Genomic DNA, 18,007 nt, shown 5'->3' with positions numbered 1-18,007 from the left:
TCTATACAATAAACACACGAAAAATTATGTTGCTGCTTTGGAGAGAGAAGGTACAAACCAGCTTTGCTCCAATTTTGAGAACTATGTCAAGAGTGCTCTCTGCGGACAAACAACTGTTTTCACTTGTGTGTGTCACTAAATGAAAGTGAAATGACCTTTACAAGACTGAAAATAGTTTTGAAGATTTCAGTGGGATTCCACTCTACCTACTGTCATAAGAAATATGTGCAGCAGTTAAAACATTATGCAATTTGAAAGCAGATCACGTGGTCGGACTGATGGCGCCATTTGCCGCTTCGGTGACCAATCAATTCACGGTGAAGAATATTGCTCATGAAATACCTTTTTTGGCTTTATACGCCAGATACCTTTTTTGTGTGCCTTTTCTGGCACATTCTCCATGTCATTCGATGGGAGCTCTCTGGTGAGTAAATGAAAATGACTACTTATATACTGGGGTCTTGGGTACTGTTGTAACACATTGTTTCACTTATATACTATGTTGCCAGCAACGGTGAGGCGCCAAAGCGCTACAGTGCTTTTCTGGACTGCGGCTACCACGCCTAATATACAGGGTTGGAAGCGTGTGTTGCACAATGTGTGTGGTAAGTTTAGTGCTGCACTGAGGGCTAGACAGGTGCTCCAGTCTTCCTGTTATGTAGGTCTACGCATATGCATATTGGTGATGCAATGTTGATAAAGCAGTGCCCTATTAGAACACCCCTTCAAGTTGACATGGCTCTAGAATGGAGTACCTGATTTTAGTGTGTTTAATGGAGTGTTCCATGTGTGTTATCCTTGGTTATTAGCAGTGATGTAGTCAAGGGCAAAGCCTGGTCTCTGTTGCTGTCTGTCTGAAATTCCAGGTGAGTTGAGAGCTTTCTGGTTTACATTAGAGATGTAGTGTACTTTACTGTTCACTGTTGCGGACGTGAGATTTTGATCGATTATCTGATCACTCTGATTCTTATCTCACTTGAGTCCCTTTTGGATCGATTATTGACTGTCATTGAGTAAAAGGCAAACCCTGCATAGGTTAAATCAGCCCAAGAACAAACGCAACTCTAAAGAACCACTTACTACAGAAAAGTTTTAAGTATTTATTATAAAGCCAAAATCAGCTGCAAGTACAGACACCTCATTATAAGGTTCAAAAGATACACAGGCAGTAGAATGAACATGAACTCTCTAAGAGATCTCAATCGACAGAAGAAAACTACCAAAACTAGTTCAAAAATCAGTAAGTTGAATATCATTGACACAAAGTGAATCTTAAGCGTCATTTACAGAAAGAAAATGAATCAGGTTAGACTGGCCCTACACTATGCTAGATGACATCCCTACTTAGCAAATCCTTTACCTAAAAAGGTGTCAGCCGTTGGACTTCCGAAGAAGCTCAATCTCTCTTAGTCTCAGATGGAAACCTATGTCGTGTAGCAGTACCCTTTCTGCCTACCCATCCGCTCTCTAAGGGTCCTCAGGCCATCTGCTCTACCTCCTCCCCGGGGTGCTGTCCCTAATACAAAATCACAGTATGGGTGGAATGCCCCCTTGAGACGCCCACCACGTACACAATTCACGTGGTCTCGCTTCTGGTTTTTTCCATAGTTTCGTTTCTTTGGACCGTCTGTTAAGTTGACCTTGCTTCCCAGGCGCCGTCTCCAGCGTGCCGGTACCCCCATGACATTCCGGTCGACTCCTCCGGACCCGAGCCTATCTCCTCGAACAGAGCTCTATTAATCAAGCTTTTGATTGGTACCCCCCTCGCACCTGCAAACAGACACTTCGAAACAGGGCCCCAAATTCCAGGCTCCCCTTATCGGACTAGGCCGTAAAACTTCGACCAGCATTGGCAATTTATTTTAACGAGGCTTTTGACTTTTAGCTCACACGTGCAGATCAAAGACAACCCTTTATCTCTCCTGGCCTACTAAATTATGTGCAGTAGTCTGCACTCTTTGGAGTCTTATTTCTTCAGCTTAAAATAATATGCTAACATACCACACTAGTTATACAAAACACTTCTATAAAATATTGCCTTTAACATATATGTAAGCAAAATCATTGAATAATATCGAATCCATGCTACATGAAAGATACAATGGTACATTTCGTTCTTACACAGTGCCATGTGGTCTGCACGTTTCTTCATTTTACATTGTACATCCTTCTTCATTTAGCAGCTACATAACATGGAACCTGATTAGCGCATTTAATATTTCTAAGCATTTCCACACATTTTGATTATAGCCCATACTCTATTGGGGCTTTCTATCTCTACTAAAACACTCTTGAGTAAGTACGGATACATTTTCTCATTTCTCAAGTTACATTAGCTAACTTTACGCCGCAGGCTTGTAAATATGGCGTATACACATTTTTCATTCGAATTGCGCTCTCTCAGTACCCCCCTTTGATGACCTCTAGGGGTCATCACTAGTACATCAATTTGAATGTGTCATACAGAACTTGTTGCAAGGCTCCCTCTTTTTATCGTTTCTAGAGCTCTCAGACTCCTATACTGATGATCTTGCATAGCAGCTAATCTCCGCTCCTGTTCTCTCATAGACCTTTGCAATATGTTTGATCTATACCATTTGTACAGTCTCACTAAACCCCACAATATGATTATGCAAATTACAATTATGAAGATAGGCTTCAGAATATACCAGACAAAACTCTTCCCGAGATTGGCAAACCAACCTCCAACCTTACCCATTCCATGACCCACTTTTTCCCAAACATTTACCCTTGTTAGGTCTTCAATTTCTTGGTGTATCTTAGTAATATTCTGTATAGCCTTCTCAAGAGGTTTTGAATTGTCTGGAATGTAAGTGCAGCATTCCTGGACCTTCAAAGCCTTACAGACTCCGCCCTCTTTTGCTAGCAGAACGTCTAAAGCAAGACGGTTCTGAAGGACCATTGCCCTTATCGATTGCATCTCCCCTTCTACCAGCATTAGTGATCTTGCAGTACTGGCAGACAATCTATCTACAACTGTAGCCAGTCTCCTGATCTTGACATCATTAAGTATCAAACCTAAAAGAGGAAACATAGCTCCAAATACGTCTCCAACTACTTCAGCATCACCTACATCCCTTTTCCCTCTTGCTGAAGCTTTTCCCTCTATGATCTCTAAATCCTTTGCATGATATATTTTGGGGAAGACAATTGCCAAATAACATGAACCATACCAATTGTCAGGCAATTTCACATAGGCATTTCTTCCACATACAAAATATACGTTAGGAATCGCCTGCATTCCTTTTAAGAAATCTTTTGTATAATATTCTAATTGAAAAGCATGTTCACAACTAACTTCACCTACAAATACACTCTCTTAATACGTTTTGCTTCGGGTTAGACATAACTTTCCTTTCTGTGTTCGATCTAAAGCTATTGGACCATTACTACCCTTCTTTTTGTGTGCCTTTTCCTCCTCGGTCCAATCTGTTTTCCACTGTCCTGACATTTTCAAAATCTTTTGCCTTCTGTAACGATCATCAACTTGTCCAATAAACTTTTTCTCAATCTCTGACACTTTGCAAGCCAGATTATTTCGGCGTGCATATGAAGTATCTAATGTATCCCAAGGAAGGAAGAATTTAGCCAATCTATCTTCCTTCTTGTAATAGTCCCACTTATTCATTTGCTTATAGTTCGGGACTTCTGGTAACACTGAATCATAATTTGAAAAATAGTACTCAAACCCATCCCGTCCATAAAATATACTAAGCAATAAACTACATGTAATCCCATATGTCAAAGGGAGATGATGATATCGGATGCCCTCATCTACAGAAGCCGGCAATTGCATGCAGACATAGCAATCCTTAGCTTCCATGACGTCAATATACTCATACAATAGTTTGGCATAAGCGTTGGTCCTGAAGTTTCCCTGCGACTCATCTATGTGTAACCTACGGGCCTCAGCTGCCAGTAACACTTTTTCCTGAATCACATTGTTCTCCTCCTTCTTTCCAGTAAGAGCAGGATTCAAAGTCGTTACAGGCTTTACATCTGTTGTCTCAGTTACACTTGCATGTCCCACTATGTATGATACAGTAACTACTATGATTATAAGAGAAATCACTACTGCTATAAGTGTGCCTATTATGCATTTTGCTTTGCGATTCGAACCGCCAGTCTCCATGTTATCAGACAGTGTAGCTTTTCTCTGAAAGAGTCTCTTTTGATTTCTTCACTCGGCTTTCATTTGCTTTTTCAGTCTGCGAACCACTCTTGGAAGATAACAAAGTCTCTTTACAACAAAGTCTCTTTATATTCAACAACAGACAACCCTAGCCCTTCTCCGTCCACTAAATGAAATCCCTAATTTTCTTCTTCTTTCACTAGGCGCTAGGTTATCTTCTTTCTCTCTGGGTTATTCACAAAGTCTTTAGGTATCTACAATAATTCTGGTGCCAGCAGCTCTAATGGCATATTCCAACAATTCTAAACGAAGGATGGTTTCCTCGTGTGCTGGTACTGGATGACCCAAGGTTGGAAACTCTAATCTATTTAGTACCAAGTCTTTGATCCGGCTTAGATACAGAGGGACGGGGAGTGTGAACGTTAGCAACCCTTCAGTTTCGATTCCAGGTGTCAACCGCCGTACTTCCACCGTTACAATTGGATCGAGGTTGGTCACCTGCACTTCCCTCACCCTCCCGGATCTCTGTCCCCAAGACATCTGCCGCCAAGTAGGTCCACTCAGGAGTGGCGTATCTTCTGCAGGGCACACGTACCCTCCTTGATCTTCTTGGACCCTCAGAGTCTGAGTCTGCTGCACCTTCGTCTAGGTCTGAGTCTTCAGAAATCGGGACAAGAGTTCTCTCTGGATTTGCTCTCAGGCTTGGCCTTCTCCTTCTTTCCGGCCAGCTAGCTTCTCCACTCCTTGTCCTCCTGCTCCTTGTTCTCGCACTTGACTCTTGACCACTTGCAGCTTGATCAGTGTCTGATTCGTACTCCCAGCTACTTTCTCCTTCTGTAGCAGCTTCAGTTTTGCTGGTGTATTGACCGTCCTCGGCCTGGTCAGACACGCTCTCAGTCTCCTCTGACACCTCTACAGCTTGGCTGATCCCCTCTGTGGCTTCTCCGCTTTCAGCTGGATTTTCATCCGAGAGAGGAGCTGTTTCTTCCGGAGGTGCTGGAACTCTTCGGGTGTGTGAGGCGTGGATCCAGTTGGGCAAGCGTCCACACTTCAATGCAGTGTTTGTGATCAATATGACTTGAAAAGGTCCACGCCAGCGCACGTCTAGGCAGTTCTTCCTTACGTGCTTCGTCACCACGACCCAGTCCCCAGGGCATAGGTCGTGGCACAAGTCTTGAGACGATGGAACTTCAGCAGCCTGCACCTGAAGGGACACAGAATGAATGGCGTCAGAGAGTCCCTTACAATAGTCCAGGATTAAATCATCTGTGATGTTCAACAATGCTGCAGTTGGAACGGATGGCAGTCTCATAGCCCTCCCCATTAGCACCTCATGTGGGGAGAGACCTGTCCTTCTGTCTGGAGTGCTACGTATGCTCATAAGGACCAGTGGCAGTGCATCAGGCCAGCTCAAGGATGTCGACGAACAAACTTTGGCAAGTCGAGACTTAATAGTACTGTTGATTTGTTCCACGATCCCTGAAGCTTCTGGTCGATAGCTACAGTGCAGCTTCTGATCTATGTTTAGGGCTGAACACAGCATCTTCACAATTTTGCTGTTGAAATGTGTTCCTCTATCTGATTCCAAAGAGGCCGGCACCCCGAATCGCGGTATCAGTTCTCTAAGTAATAACTTTGCTTCTGTAAGTGTGTCACACCTGCGTGTGGGGTAAGCCTTAACCCATCTGGAAAAAATGCAGACAACCACTAGGACGTATCTGAGGCGATTGCATTTTGGCATTTCAATGAAATCTAATTGCATCCTATTGAATGGCCCCCAGACCTCCCGATGTGACTCAATGTGACTGGTGTTCTCTTCCCTACATTCAGTTGTTGACAGATCACACAACGTTGACATACTGCTTCTGCCGCTACTCTAAACTTTGGGTTGTACCAGGTTTGCCTAAATACCCTCACCATGGCATCTCTACCTATGTGTGCTGGTCCATGTAATCTCCTTGCCATTGGACTGACTAATTCGTTTGGTAACACTGCCCTCCCATCTGCAGAGATCCAAAAGCCCATCTCACTCTTTGTGCAACCTGCTGTTTCCCAAGCCTTTTTCTCGAAATCTGGTACATTCTCTTGTATGCATTTCAACTCATCCCAAGTATCTACAGTTTCCAACAACATGGTTAACTCGGTCCTTTCCTGAATCCCACTCACTTCTACCTCTGTAAAGGAATATCCTTGTTCTGCACAATAGCGTGCAACTTCATCGGCATATCTATTGCCTTGTGACACAAAATCGGTATTTCTAGTGTGGGCTGTGCATTTAACAACGCACAAGCAAGCAATAGCTGCTGGACCTTGTAGTGCTGCCAACAATAATCGAACAAATTCTCCATTGCGAATGGGTGAACCTGAAGAGGTCATGTAACCTCTTTGAGACCATAACTGCCCATAGTCATGAACTACCCCGAAACCATACTGGCTATCGGTGTAAATGGTGACTCGAATTTTATTACCTGCTAAACAGGCACGTGTCAAAGCAATGATTTCAGCTACCTGAGCGGAGTGTACTCCTTCCAGGCTGCTCTCAGCTGACCAATATCGTCTCTTACGCATGAGCCATCAACAAAGAATATTTCATCGGGGTCGGTCAATGGCTCATCTACGATATCTGGTCTTGGTTTGGTGCATAGTTCAGTCACATCAAGGCAGTCATGATCTGTACATACATCATCATCAATGTCATTTGGAAGCGGCATCAAGGTGGCAGGATTCAAAACAGAGCATCTCTTGAGGGTCACATTCTCGGCAGCCAAAATGACTTGCTCATAGCGCGTGAGCCTGCTATTCGTCAGATGCTGTGTCTTGGTCCTGGTCATCAACAGTTCAACAGAATGCGGTACATACACCACTAACTGGTGTCCCATCACTATATTCTCACACCTCTCAATGCTGACACCCGTTGCAGCAATGGATTTGAGACATCCGGGCAACGCTGCGGCTACTGGATCTAAGGTAGCCGAGAAGTATGCAACTGGTCTACGGGCATTTCCGTGTATCTGGGCCAAAACTGACAAAGCACAACCTTCCCTTTCACAACAGTAAAGTAGAAATGGTTTCTCATAGTCTGGCATTCCTAGAGCCGGGGCACGACACAAGTCCTCCCTCAGCTGCAAGAACGCCATCAGACAATCCTTGTCCCATGGTACCGGATCACTTACCCCTTTGTGCGTCAGCTTTTGCAAAGGTTTTGCCTTCAGTGAAAAGTTGGCTATCCACTGCCGGCAATAACCAACCATTCCTAGAAACATCCTGACTTCTCTTTGTGTTGTGGGCGAATTCATTTTCATGATCGCCTCTATTCTGTCTGGTGACACCTTCCGTTTTCCCTTTTCGATCCTGTGGCCCAAGTACTGTACTTCTGTCAAGCAGTACTGCAATTTGCTCGGAGACACCTTGTGTCCGTTCTCAGCCAAGTGATTTAGTAAGGTGATGGTGTCTATTTTGCAAGCTTCCTCAGTTTCTGACGCCACAAGTAGGTCGTCTATGTACTGAACCAGAACCGAGTTCATTGGCAGTACTAGACTTTCAAGATTTTTCTTCAGCAGCTGGTTAAAAATCGATGGGCTTTCTGTATACCCCTGTGGGATACAACACCATGTTAAGACGCGATTTTCCAGCTTAAAAGCAAAAAGATACTGGCTATCCTCATTTAAGGGGATTGAAAAGAAGGCCTGGCAAAGGTCTATCACTGTGAACCACTCAGCTTGGAATGGTATCTGAAACAGTATCACTGATGGATTCGGTACCACTGGACAACACGAAACAACTATGTTATTAATCTTTCGAAGGTCCTGCACTATTCTGTATTTCCCACTAGGTTTCTGCAAACCCATGATCGGGGAGTTACATGGACTTCCCACGATTTCCTTCAGTATTCCCTGCTTAATCATGGATTCGATCACAGGCTTTATTCCTGCAATCGTCTCCGGGGTCAACTTGTATTGGGGTGTTCTTGGATACTCAGCATTTGGTTTTACCATGATCTTTACTGGCTCTACCCCTTTGATCAGTCCTATTTCTTCCCCAGTGAAATCCCACACCTCAGATGACACCGCACCTCTCAAGTCCCATGGAAGCTCCTCCACCGTCAAGGTAGGATATAGCTCCACGCATACCTGTGAGTTTGCAACCTTAAAATCGGCATCATCATCATTAGTCTGTACTTCTACTCCTTGAGGTGTGCAATATATCGTACAGTTCAGTTTGCATAACAAGTCCCTTCCTAACAAGCACACAGGACTAGAATCGCAAACTACAAACTGGTGCTCATCACTGTACTTCCCTATTTTCACCGACACTGGTTCTGTCAGAGGATTCGTCATTCTCCTATTTGCGACTCCTACTACTTGGATTGTTTCTCCTGACATTGGCAAACCTGGGACCACTGCTGATCTCAGAGTGGATCGAGTGGCCCCCGTGTCCACCAAGAAGGTCGTAGGACACCCTGCCACTTCAGCCTCCACGTATGGTCCCCTCTGGTCTACCTCTAAGGCTGCCCCTAGGGTACAATCTTCCTCTCTATTCACTCGCTGTCCCGTAAGGGGATCAACGTAGTAGCATTCCTCTCCTCCTACGAACAGTGGCAGATGTCTATAGGTTTTTCCCCCGGTCGCAATTCGGGGTGGTTGAGGGAACTGGGCTCGAGGAGTCGGGGTCCCCCCTTTGATAAACTTTCCCTTTGGTATCGTTGTTCCCTTCACCAGACTGCTCTGGACCTCATCTTCCTCAGGTTCTAATTCTCCAGTCTCGATATTATAGGGGCACTGGCGTTTCCAATGTCCCACCTCGTTACACTGGTGGCACCTGGTCGTCTTTTTCAGTGTCGCAATATCTACCCTAGGTCTCTGTTTTTCCTCATCGTCTTTACTCTGATTATTCTGTTTCTTTCCTAGGGTTCCTGTTCCCTGTTGCCGTTGTCCCCCCTTTCCAGCTGACTGCATCTGTACCAACATCAGTTTCTCCTTAAGTTTCTTTGCTTTGGAGTCTATTTCATCACTGCAGTACCTTGCATATCTCAAAATTTCATCTAATGGTTTGTTTTGCCAACAAATTAAATGCTGCTGGATCATTAAACTGATGTCAGGTCTCAATCCCAGAACGAACTTTGACACAAACTGTCCTATGTCTTTAGGATCCATTACATCCAGCCCACTGTACTGTTTGAACGCTTTCAGCAATCTCTCATAATACTCATGGACAGTCTCTTTAGGTTCTTGGGTGGTTCGATCTATCTTAACCCAGTCTATGTCCTGCAACGGCACTTTCTCTTTCAGCCATGCCATTACCCTCTCGTACTTCTCCATGACTTTCTCTGATGGCCCGTTTGTCTGGGCGTCCCTATCCGGTTCAGCAGTTGGCCATTCAACGCTAAGCTTGCATGCCGTCCACAAATCCCCTGGCACTACAATGTCAAACAGGGTGTTCAGGTCAACCCGCAGTGCTTTGGAGATCTTTACGAACCTCTCTACCTGCTTATACCACTCCACGGGGTTCTACCTCAGCTTAGGAAAAGAGTTGGTAAATGCCGCTAAGTCCCCCCTACTCCAGGGCACATGCACATAGCTTCCATTCGCAATTTCTCGCAAAGGGAAAGCTTCCATTCGCGGTGGCCCTCCCTCTGGGGACATCCCAATTGCACTCCTTCTGACAGTCCCTCTCTTGGACCATCTTTCCTCCCATTTATCCAAATCTCTCCACGTTCTTATTCCCAAGATCAGTTCTTTTATGTGTATTTTTAACCCAATCGTCCTCCTTTCGTCTAAGTCCTGATCCGTGCAATTCAGCCTATGGTTACCTTGTAATGCTTTAGTTCTTGATAAGTCTATCATATACCTGTTTGCCAATTCAGATAGTCTTTCATGTACTGACCTCGCCTTCCGAGTAACATCCTTTGCCATAAACAGTACCTCATCTTGTTCATACAGGTCGATTCTCTCCATTGGCAATGTGCCGTCTATTATCTCATCTAGATCTGATTTTAAACTGGTTACATTGAGTCTCCTTGCCTTTACCTCAGCTCTCAATACCTCACTCCTAGATGGTCCGTTTACATTCCTCTCGTCCCAACTCCGAGTCCTACGCCTAGGCTCAGGTGAGCTATGAGGAGTCCTCCCTTGTTCCCATCTTTCTAAATCCCATGCTCTTCCATCTTCCCTAGGTGTATGGTGGAACAATGCTCTATTCCCCACCACCCCATTCTGTCTCTTCGGTTCTGCCTCTCTAGACACATTATAAGATCCCCCGCTATTTTCCAAGCCTTCTCAATTCCCTTGCTGTCTGGTGTCACTCAGTAAACGATAAGGTCCCTCACAGCTCTCCATGTTCCCGCGATCCCGTCCGTGATCACTGGATACATGGTGAGACCCCTCTCGACTCTCCATACTCCCGCGACTCCAATGTTGCACATTTTCGCCCGGTGTGTGGTGAGTGCACCTGTAACTGTCCCTGTATTCCTGTGTCCTTCGGTCTCCCTCACTGAGGATGGGGCGAGGCACCCCGCCACATCCTGTACTCCTGTCTTCATGCACTTGTCTATTGCCACCTGTGATATGGCGGGTATCTCCTTTGCTTTCCTGACTCTTTCCGTCCCACTCTGGACTGCTTTCGCCAGCTCCGCAGTGAGAGAGTATCCTGTTCTCTCGACCTCTCCATTCAGCTTCCGTTTCTATTCTGTTATTCTGAGTTTCTACGGCAGCATCCCATTCTTTCAAATACTCCCTTAGCTCTTTATGGGATTTCGGTCGTGGTCCCCTCAGATCCATCAGCCCTCTCTGACCCCCCTGCTCTATTAAGGGATCCGTTACTGAATCCAATGGGGTACTCCGACCTCTTGGTCCTAGCAACTGCCTTTGTGAATTAATCGTATTGTTCCTGCTTTCCATCTCTGCTCTTTCCCTGTCCAATCGTGCCTGTTCCTCCTCTCGTACCCTCTCTGGGTTGTAGATCGACACTACAGGACCTATGGTAACAGGTACTTGTAGAGCGTTCGGCAGTTGGTACGACCTTGCACACTCTGTTTCCGGCACCTTTTGTACCACAAACCTTCCGACCACTCTCTGTACTGGGCTAGGTTGAGGTATTTCCTCGCCTTTGTTGGGTTCCCAATCTGATATGGGGAGCGGTCTATATTCCCCTTTTCCGGCCCCGTCCCCCTGCTGGAGCTCGGGACGTTCGGCCTCTCTATTATACGGAGGTGGTCTGTCCAATAATAACCTATTTATCAGGCTGTCATCTGTCTCGCTCTCATCATCCTCCTCTGGAGGCTTCTTTTCTCCTGTGACTTCCATCACTGGGTACAGTTTATCTGCTTCTATTCTCTGCACCCTCCACTTTTTAGCTTCATCATCCCATTTGGCATCCTGCACTGCTCTTACCGATCGTTTCACTCTTTCTTGGCGCCTGTTCAGGCTCCGGTCGTACGCCGCCCGGAACCATGCATTGAGGGCTTCAAACTGTGTTGGCCTGGGTAGAGGTCTCGTTGCGAGCATTACTGCTTTCAGCTGGTTCAATGCTTCTAACCTAAACGTTCCGTATCTCGGGAACGTCAGTTCCTCATTTCCCTCTGTTATCTTGCTCCACTCAGAGATCCATAGTATAGTATGTAACCCAACATTCACAGCCATATAATGAGCTGGTGTACCCTCCGGCGGGGCCTCTTCCCCAGCATACGAATTCCCCCTGTCTCTCTTAAAGACCGCCCTTAGACATTTGAAACACTTCATTTTCAAGAATCTACGATTTCCCTTAATTCCTCTTCCTTGTTTACTTCCCGATGGTGTACCACCAATCCCTGCGCGGCTTTCGCTGACCAGCCTATCCCAGCGCGACTCTACACCAACCAGCCTATCCCAGCGCGGTTCTCGCTGACCAGCCTATCCCAGCGCGGCTTGCTCTGACGTCACTCGTCCCCTTCGCAGCAGTTCCCCTCCTTTCTCAGCTCGTCTCCCGGTCTCGCATGCGTCTCATTCATACACTGAAAAATGACTACTTCCGACCAAGCGATCACTTTTCTTGACTGTACGTCCACAGTCTAACTGTAATTGTCACCTCAACTGACGAAACGTCTTCCGTATACGTTCAGACGATCGCCTTGTCTGATAGGTTTCTTACACACAGTAAGCGTCCGACCAGCGTCCGTTTACTCATACACTCACTCTTACGTTCCCCCTATCACGGTCCTACGGGCGATCAATGGTACCTCATGACCCCCTTCACAATGGTAGACAATTACTCTGGATGTCCGATACACCCGAACCACTTAAGCCCTTTCCTGGACTTAAGATTTTCACCGGTTGCGCGCGCTCACAACCGTCTCACAATCACACTACAGGCATTCAACTCCGCTTGACATTACAACACAGGTACAACACAAAACACCGCAATCTGGCAACGCATGACCCTTATACTCACTCTCGACCGACTCTGCTGCTTTTCTCTCTCGCACCGTCAGCACCTTCTTCCGCGGGTGGCTCTTCTTCTGGTCGTCGATCACTAGGGGCCTTGGGGTAATCTTAACCTAACCTAGGTCGCCTTCCTCAAGAAGCCAACCATCTTTCTCTGCTACCAACTGCGGACGTGAGATTTTGATCGATTATCTGATCACTCTGATTCTTATCTCACTTGAGTCCCTTTTGGATCGATTATTGACTGTCATTGAGTAAAAGGCAAACCCTGCATAGGTTAAATCAGCCCAAGAACAAACGCAACTCTAAAGAACCACTTACTACAGAAAAGTTTTAAGTATTTATTATAAAGCCAAAATCAGCTGCAAGTACAGACACCTCATTATAAGGTTCAAAAGATACACAGGCAGTAGAATGAAAATGAACTCTCTAAGAGATCTCAATCGACAGAAGAAAACTACCAAAACTAGTTCAAAAATCAGTAAGTTGAATATCATTGACACAAAGTGAATCTTAAGCGTCATTTACAGAAAGAAAATGAATCAGGTTAGACTGGCCCTACACTATGCTAGATGACATCCCTACTTAGCAAATCCTTTACCTAAAAAGGTGTCAGCCGTTGGACTTCCGAAGAAGCTCAATCTCTCTTAGTCTCAGATGGAAACCTATGTCGTGTAGCAGTACCCTTTCTGACTACCCATCCGCTCTCTAAGGGTCCTCAGGCCATCTGCTCTACCTCCTCCCCGGGGTGCTGTCCCTAATACAAAATCACAGTATGGGTGGAACGCCCCCTTGAGACGCCCACCACGTACACAATTCACGTGGTCTCGCTTCTGGTTTTTTCCATAGTTTCGTTTCTTTGGATCGTCTGTTAAGTTGACCTTGCTTCCCAGGCGCCGTCTCCAGCGTGCCGGTACCCCCATGACATTCCGGTCGACTCCTCCGGACCCGAGCCTATCTCCTCGAACAGAGCTCTATTCATCAAGCTTTTGATTGGTACCCCCCTCGCACCTGCAAACAGACACTTCGAAACAGGGCCCCAAATTCCAGGCTCCCCTTATCGGACTAGGCCGTAAAACTTCGACCAGCATTGGCAATTTATTTTAACGAGGCTTTTGACTTTTAGCTCACACGTGCAGATCAAAGACAAACCTTTATCTCTCCTGGCCTACTAAATTATGTGCATTAGTCTGCACTCTGTGGACTCTTATTTCTTCAGCTTAAAATAATATGGTAACATACCACACTAGTTATACAAAACACTTCTATAAAATATTGCCTTTAACATATATGTAAGCAAAATCATTGAATAATATCGAATCCATGCTACATGAAAGATACAATGGTACATTTCGTTCTTACACAGTGCCATGTGGTCTGCACGTTTTTTCATTTTACATTGTACATCCTTCTTCATTTCGCAGCTACATAACATGGAACCTGATTAGCGCATTTAATATTTCTAAGCATTTCCACACATTTCGATTATAGCCCATACTCTATTGGGGCTTTCTATCTCTACTAAAACACTCTTGAGTAAGTACGGATACATTTTCTCATTTCTCAAGTTACATTAGCTAACTTTACGCCGCGGGCTTGTAAATATGGCGTATACACATTTTTCATTCAAATTGCGCTCTCTCACTGTAGTCCTGGGGGGATCATTGCAGCCCACAGACTCTCCCCTGTAGCCATCTGTGAACAGTGAAGCCTTCTTTCTGTTTATGCACTGAGCACTAACATTCAGAAAGAGCTCAAAGAAAATGGCAACTATGTATTAACCATTGAAGTAAAGGAGTACAAACACACAAGGAAGGTGCCTGCACCACTTATTTTTAGGAGCATCCTATGCATATACACATCATGCAACAAACGTAAACATCTCATAAACTGTCTGTAAAATTCAGAAAAGTGCATTTCGATAACATGTGGAAGTGTTTCATCAGATTAAATTACCAAAGTTAGTGACATTTACAAGGACTAATAGTTTTCAAAAATGAATTTGAAACATTCATGACCTCCCCCAACAATTCAATTAGTAAACCAATAGGCAAGTCAGTTGTCATGTGCACCCTCTATGTGGTATAGGTTGAAATTAGATGGTAATACATTCTAGTATATAACCTCAAACGCAAGACACTTTTTTATGCAGCACACCTACTGAACATAAGTATTTCAAGGTGCACTCATATGTGATAGTGAAAAAAAGAGGAAAGTTGAAGTAAAACCATTTCCTATGAGCACTCAGTTTGGTCACACAGGGGATCTGGGATTGGCATCCGCTTTTCTGGTTTATGTTGTGCAATTCACCCACTAGATGTGAATCTATTTCATTGTACATCAAAAGTTAATGCTTTGTCTTCAATTCTTGCCATGTTAAATTAGAGCGTGGCTGTCCGACAGAAGCCACAGCTGACCCACACCAGGGGTCTGGTTCGAGATTGGCTTGAGCATTCGGTGTTTCTCCCTCCTCTGCCAGTTATGGCACTTAAGAGGAAAAGGGCATCGGAGGGACATGATGAGACAATGAACAAACAACTTGATGACCCAGGAGCACCAACACCACAGTGCAGGACTCCTTGTTTCAAGGTCCATAACTTTCTCACTACCACACGTTATAGTAAGAGGACTATGAGACTAGGTGTTCTCTACCCACGGGTAAAACTAAATGATTGTTGGGATACAGTGATGTTTTCTTATTACATACTACCAGTGTTCAGTGTGATTTAAGTTGTTCATATCTGTAACAAAAAGGAAGCAGTGAAATATATTCAAAAATCCATTACCAAGACTACACATTTTGTCAAAACAGGATTAGTAAAAAAAAGTGTTCTGGTCCATAGTTTCCACAGTGCTCATTTCACAGCCATTAGAGTTTGAGTGATTCCGATGGTGAGACTCTGGGACTACTCCCATCAAAGAAATGCTACAGTGTTGAGGAACCTGCCCATACTTTGAAAACAGAGTTCACAACTAGCATATTTTGGCAAATTTGTAAAGCCAGGATTAAACGGAAGCAGCTACATCCATGGTTTAAACCCAGTACCACATCAATCAGTGGAGGTTGGGTGTTTTCCCATCTCATTGAATTCCACACTTTGTTGAGAGGTCTTCGTCAAGGTATTTTTTTATAGCACTCACTATCTTCACTGAGCCTGTTCTAAGCTCTCCCAATGTATACAGATAAGAGACTAAAGGCATAAGGGGATTATGAGTCCTAAAATTGTATTACATTATAAATTAATAATCCAGTTACTCCTGTTGTACATTTTAGGCAGAGAAGGCTTACACAAGGGCGTGGTAGAGGGACGGTAACCCAGATACAGCATAACACAGTATTGTTAAATCTATGTCTTTTCTCAGGACTAAATGTTTAAATTAGAGGGAATATATAGAATGAAACTCTCAAAATCACTCCACAACTCACAGCTCACACCATGTACATCCTGCGCTCCCCTATACCCCACCCTCCTGGCATCAAAGCAGCCCTTAGTCACAGCACATATCACACTTTGTGGCTCCTAAGAAAACATTTGTGAAAGCCAATGAGTTATAAGAAGGTTTTTAGGGCATCAGTGGGAGCATTTTCAGGGCTTCGATGAAATACATGCTACTGTTTATGTACAGAAGACCTGCACTGTTGTTTTGGAGAAACGCACACCGCATCACTAAGGAAATAATTTACAGAATGTCAGTTATTTTGCTGTTAAACCTCTAATTGGTAATAGTGTTACCACATTCCATAGTCTAGACAGAGAAATGGGCAGGCATTGTTTCTGTTTTCCGCAATATTAGCACCAGCTTTTTGCATGTACTCTTGTCCTAATAGACACAGAATGCAATACTTTTCTCTAAATGCAAAAATAACATTAAATTAACTGAGAACTAATTTTCACACATCACTGGCTTTCTTTACAGCATCTCACGTACTCTAAATGACTCCAAAAGTAATATGTCCTTAACTGCGCCCAATATTAGTCTTTGACTATTCTAATAAATGTTTTTATAATAATGCCCTCTTTTGTAAGGTAAACCTCCATTTTTAATGTCTGGCTTGACAGTGCAGCTGTCTGGATGACACATTTTTACTAAGTCTTTAAAATATGGAGAGAGGGCTTTGGCTTGGCTCCAACCAGAGAGTATTACTCACCTCATGTGAAAAATAAACTCAACTATGCTGTTTGTTGCCTTCAGTTGTTTTTCTCCTATATGCATTGTACTCAGAAAGCAAGATCTGCTTCATTTTCTCAGCATTGGCATAGCCAATAGGGCAGGCTTTAATGTGATATACTATATTTGTGGATGCAATGTATGTTAACAACGAATTCATGTTATTACATTTGTTGGTACAGTAAAACCAAGCCTATTGGTGTTGCCAATGCTTGTTTTTATACAGCAGTTACTCTTTCCAGTTGAAAAAACATTGCATGTTAGAGCCTGTGAGCCAGCACTTTGTGTGCCCAGAGTTTCAGGAAGAGATATTTGTATCGGTTATTTATAAAGTACACTGTGAACAGAATGGTATCCTGGCGCTAATATAGCTACAACGCTTAGATGAAAGCAGAAATAGAGAAAAGGGTACGGCAGTGGAAGTCCAAAATGTCTTTCCAATGTAGTTAGGGAAGAGTCAAGATCTAAGGGCCATCCTGAAAATGAGCAAGTCAGTCTGGGATCTCACTTGGAATGGTAACTTGGTCCATAACTGTGCAGCTTTATCAGTAAAGGCACGTCCTCCTGGACACACTTTGCTAAATCTCTGGTCTTGGACAAAATGAAGGCGTGGCTGAACAAAGCGACCTTCAGGTTAAGGAGGAGTGCGGCCGAGCTGTTTGTTAGGGCCGGTTTCGGACGATTTTGTTACAGGGGGCCAATATTGCCAGCCCCCGGTAACAAAAACGTCCCTCAGGGGGCAAAAACTAGCCCCCCACCATGGCGGCCCACCGGGAAAACACCTGGTGCCCACCACAGCCAGTCCAGCCCTGGCGAGCTTCCTGGGGTGTATCTCCTCAGCCTAGCCTGCAGTAGCTTTAAACCTTTATTTTGCAGAGGTTTCAAAACAATACCAAGATATTTGAAAATAATCCTCTGTTCAATGTATAGCCAATGGAGATCTCTGAGAACACCAGAGGCGGAGGAGTTCAGCGGTCTATTCAATGTTAGTTTGGCTGGAACTACCTGGACTCGTTCCAGTTTCTTTAACAGGTAGTTAAGAGCTCCCAGAAGAGGGCATTACTGTAGTACAACCTACTGAGTACTACACACCTGGAAATTAAAAATCTTGCTTGGGCAGGTAGCATTGGGTACAGTTTCCTGAGTCCCCGAACAAGGGCTAAACAAACCCCAATTACTCCATTCACGTGCTTCTTAAATGAAAGATTTTATATGTAGCATTACTCCCAGATTCCAGACCATCATTGAGACACCAAGAGGGGGATCC

Source organism: Lissotriton vulgaris, chromosome 7, assembly GCF_964263255.1.
Source record: "Lissotriton vulgaris chromosome 7, aLisVul1.2, whole genome shotgun sequence".
NCBI classification, from domain to species: Eukaryota; Metazoa; Chordata; class Amphibia; order Caudata; family Salamandridae; genus Lissotriton; species Lissotriton vulgaris.
This window is presented reverse-complemented; position numbering follows the sequence as displayed.